Below are 5,258 nucleotides of genomic sequence, written 5' to 3' on the forward strand. Positions count from 1 at the left end.
ATCTTGGGTTGGGCGAAGTAAATCAAAAGGCTGAAACTACAGATGAATAGAAAAGAAGTTGGACCTACTGCAGAGAGCCCTCCGGCCAATAAAAGAACAAAAGCTTGAACTTTATTGAGAGGGAAAAAGAAAAGTTGCGAACATGTCCCCATCTTCCACTCCGGTATCAACGGGGAGTTAATCTAGCCCGAACTTAGCCAGACAGCGGAGGCACTCTTTTGTCAGTTGAGGCGGTATAAAGCGCTTGGCGCATTTCAAGATTCGCTCAACAGGAGAGCCGCTAGGCGTCTGGCCAATCTTTGGATGATCTCCCTTGTCAGTCATAAAATGACAACACATAAAAATCTTAGACGCTGAATAGTCTGTCTCCGTTAACCGCTCTCTATCTTTTGCATTTCTTTTTCTTCAGGTGTGACAACGCTAGAGAATTCTTCTGTTTTTAACTTTAACCATTGGTTTCTTTTCGGCGTATCTCTCTTTGAGAACGCCCCAGGTGCTTTGGTCATGCATTGATGAATATTGGTTTATTCTGGGTTTCATGTCAGAATTGGCCGATCAGAGGGCATTCCTAATCCTAACCTTCTTTCTGACGCTTCGGTTTCTCAGGACATCAGTGTCAGCCATTCAGCTCTTCTTTCCCATCAAAAACTAAGAAAATATTTCGAGCAATTTTACTTTCTCCCTTTAACTGCCAACGTTGAAGAAAGAAGCAGTTGTTTTTTTTCTCTGATCAAACAGAAGGATCTTTCTCACCCTAGAGTATAGGGTAATCCCCCCAAAAAAAACTATACAACTTTTTTTCAAAAAATCTCGCAAAAAATTGGCTAGACTGTTGTAATTTGGGACAGATACAATCCATTCAAAAGGAATTTGTTTGACATAAAATTTACACAGAAGAACCCTTTTTTTGAAAACGGAAATGGTGTTTACAAAAACCACTTATAATTCGTCGCCTGAGTCAAAAACTCCTGTAAGCGACATTTTCCAAATTTTACAGGAGAAGCAAAAGACTTCACCATTTTTGCAGTTTTGGGTCTATTGAATTGAAACTTCCACACAATACTCATGAAAACAACACAAATACGTTTCTGTCACACATAAGTATAAAAACAACCATTTTCAATTAAATACGAGGACATACAGGAATTAATTACTGAATCTTTATTAAAAACGTGAACATAAACTCCTGTATGGGACACATACAGGATTTCTTTACTGATATTGAAAAAAAATTGGAGAATAGATGGCGCATACAGGATTTAAGTAAACAGAAATTGGAATCATACAAAATTCAGAGTGCTCAAACACAATTTAGTTAGTCTTTTGTTGAACTGCACAATACGCTTTTCAAAATCATAGTCAATCTGATTGTTATACAATCTATATGAAAAGACTAAAGTCATTTTAAAAGGTACAAAAAGACCTCTAAAATGCTTGGAAAATGATTATATATCTAATTACATGAAACATTTTGACTGCCAGAAATAACAAATCAAACCCCAGAGAGTATGTTTGATTGTCGTACAACGTATTTGTAACCCGTAAATTCATTCTTTGCATCGGAAAAAGACTGCAGAGTGTAGTTAGAACATTACCAATTTGACGAGTAAAAAGTACATCAAGCTACTTAGGAATAGACATGCGTAGTATGAGTTAAACATTAGTAGTTGGACGCACTCATTCACACCTAACAAGTGAAAAATGTAACATACTACATTTTTAACCAAGCAAATTAACTAGATCTATCATAATTGCTGAAACTTTTATTAGGCCTATCTAGTTAAAATATTAAGAGAACAGATAAATTCTGGTGCAGAAGGTGATGAGCTGGTGGGATCAGGTTTGATGAACACAATGAAATGAGGCCCTGTGAGTATATTATTGAAAAGTAAAACTGGAAACAAATTTGCTGTTTGTCTCGTAAAAGCAAGGAAACTAACCATGGAACAAAGAGTATGCTAATGTAAAGATCAAGAACTTATCAGGCTAGAATAAGTAGCAACACATTGTAGCACTTACAAATATCCTTGTCGCAACAAACTCCTGGAAACTTTTTTGAAAACTTGAGCTGATAACAACTAATGTTTCCTATTACAGAAAAGGGGGATTCTGGTATAGAGGGTGATGAGCAGGTGGGATCAGGTTTTATGAACACCATGACATGAGGTCCCTCTTTTTGTCCTCTGACCCTCCAGCTACGTTCAATAGCTGTTCATTTAAATCTAGTTCCCCTGATTTCCGTCTGCGTTGTATCTGGTCAACTCAACTCAGCAGTATTTCTCATCGTAGCGGTTGATCATGGTGTCGTTCTCATTTTGAAAGAATGTATAGCCCTGATCTTTGTCCATTTGATCTTCTAGCTATCTTCAACATTATCTAAGTTCTTGAGTCTTCTTGAAACTGCTTGGAAGTCAAAGAAATGTTTGTGCAGACATTTCCTTGACGTTGTAGGGATTCTAGCCCCTTCGTGCTCCACGGAGGACAGTCGCCCACTGTTCTGGTGTGAATACTGGGATTCGTTTGGCAGCATGGACAATCACAGAGTGCGCAGAGTCATTCTCACTCTGATTGTGTCCGACTTCTAAGAAGCCGTGCTCAAGTTTCTGTAGAGAGGGCAGTGGTTTTCAGACAGCTAAACCGTCATCGCGATGTACCAGTTCCGATTTTGACCCGTGCAGTTGTCATAAATAAAATGAAACACTGTTTTGCTTTGAGCTGCATCATCATCATCAAGTGCCAGATCTGTGGCAGACATCGGCGATCATGGTTCCGCTTTCATTCCTTTGCTGGATGCTCTAAAAACACTACGTTACCCTGATCTTTCCCCGTTACCCATCAGTTTAGGTTCTCTAAGTAGGTAGCTCTGGGCCTACCCCTGCCTTGTTTGCCTTCAATTTTGCCAGTGAGAGCTAGATGATTAAGACCTTTATGTCTATTCAGGTGTCCCAAAAACTGTATTAGTCTTTTCCTAATTGTTTCTAGCAGTGAGCATCCAACGTGAGCTTCATCAAGCACCACATCGGATTATAGTGGCATAATTCAGAGGTAATCTGATTTTTAACCGCATAAAGACACGTGTGCTGGCCACATATAGCACTGCACGTCATTCTTTCACATGAACCTCTTGAAACTTTGAGAGTGAAGCACAAGTCTTTCCTTGTCTTCTTTGCAAATCTTGATACAGCCTGTACATTGCGCTTAGGCTCGATCCATCTTCTAGGTACATCCTGTCACTGAATCCACAACAGTAATAGGACAGAACTGTCGGGAAACTGTTGATATGGGCTTTTATACCCTGAACTGTTTCCTCGCCCTCTGTGACACTCTCTGATCAGCAAAAACGACACCAACATCAATAATTTTCCCAAAAGAACGAAGACAACATCCTATTTAATACTTTATGTACCCAGGAAAAGTTTGAGACACATAGCTTGTCGTCAACCACTAGATCTGCAAAGACCGTAGTACAGAGAAGCTTTCCGCCTTGATTGTGCTTTCTGTGTTCCCACACGAGTAGAAATGACCTTTTGACACATGAGACAATGAATTGTCTGGATGTTTATGCCTCCCACTCTTCCAATAGTCGGAGAATATACATTGTATTTTATTTCTTTTGTGCATCATTTTCTGGTGGCATGTGGGACAAGTTTTGTTACAACCTTGGCCCGTGACTTTTGAAGCCACTTTCTTCCCTTTGAAACCAGAGTATACCAGCCCACAGTTGTTGAACGTTTTTCTCTGATTTTGTTTCCACTGGTCCGGCTGGCGTGATGGTTTTCTTGACACATTTTTGGTGACCTTGTCCGTATACTCCGAGAACACCTCGGAGAGGACGGATGATGGTCGTGGGGTCACTGGAGTGGTTTAGTTGGGTAGGAAAGAGTCATCTTGAAAACCCTCACAAGTCGGTGTGACATCATCAATTTAAAAGAGGCTTGATTCCTCTGTTCGGTCTGTTCTGTGTTGAGTCTCAACTTGGATCGTTGATGTAGCTGTCGCGGAAGACGAAGACGAGGAAGTGCGCTGATCTGGGGCCTTCAAACTTGATGTACTTGTTGCCTTTACTAGTGCAGCAAGGGGTAGATAGTCGTCCTCATCACTGTCAGAATCGCTGGCAGGAAGCAATGCTGTGCAGTTGACTGAAGTTTGACATTTAAGTCCAAGTGTTATTACATCAGAGTTAGATAATTCGATGTCCGTGTCACACACATCGCCATTCCCTATTATTTGTGTCGACCTGTGACCCCTGTATATCCATGACATAACTATACAACTCAACACAGCGAGACCCAAAGAAGGGCGGCGTTGTTCTGGAAGACTCCTGTATCTGGCGCATACAGGACTCTTGGACCACGAAAATAGTGCAGCAAATTCCGGTATGGTACCTTACAGGAATTTAAGCAAACAATACGTAGCAAAAAATGCGCGCAGGAATTTTCTAACTTTGTTTCTACTTAACGCACAGGTTTCATCGTTTGACACAAGGTGTGTCTTGTACCCCGTATTCGATTTCTGCAAAAAAAATGATTTTTGGAAATTTGGTCTATACAGGAGTTTTTGACTCAGGCGACGAATTGCAAAATGCACCAATTAAAAGGAAAGTCATAAAATTATTGGTTTGTTATTTTCCTTTCCTTTTACTTTTAAAATCTAATCTTTCCATCCCTGTAACATTATTAAACATTATTTCTTTTCTTCTACAGAGTTAAAAAATACTTTTTTAAATTCTGGAATTTCCACAACCAATGGTATATATTATGCTCTCCTTTGGACTCGACTTATTTTAATACGTCGTTCGTAATGTTCAGGGGTGGCCAAACACAAGGATCCGCTCAACCATGAGTACTCAAAGCCACACACACTGTACACCTTGCACTATGGAGCTGTTTCTAGAGACAGTAGGGAAGGGGGGGAGGTGAAGTTGCCCAAATGGATAGCATTTGTGGAGTTGATATAACACGTGAAAGGTGAATATTATGGGGCCTATTATTATTATTACTATTATTATGATAATACATATAAGTACATGGTCAAAACAACTTACTCGGGGTAGTTCTTTGCGATGTCAGACAAGCGGTAAGCCTCAGCGGGATAGGTGTACTGGAAGCATCGTCCTCCTCCTCCCACTCCTCCTCCTCCCACTCCTCCTCCTCCCGCCACCCCGTAGTAGCCGGGGCGTCCTCCCCCAGTACTGTAGCCGGAGACAGCGGCCGGGTAGCCCACCTGTGGCGGGGGGTAGGGGGCTCTGGCTGGTGCCG

This window comes from Aplysia californica, unplaced genomic scaffold (genome assembly GCF_000002075.1).
Source record: "Aplysia californica isolate F4 #8 unplaced genomic scaffold, AplCal3.0 scaffold00192, whole genome shotgun sequence".
Classification (NCBI taxonomy): Eukaryota; Metazoa; Mollusca; class Gastropoda; order Aplysiida; family Aplysiidae; genus Aplysia; species Aplysia californica.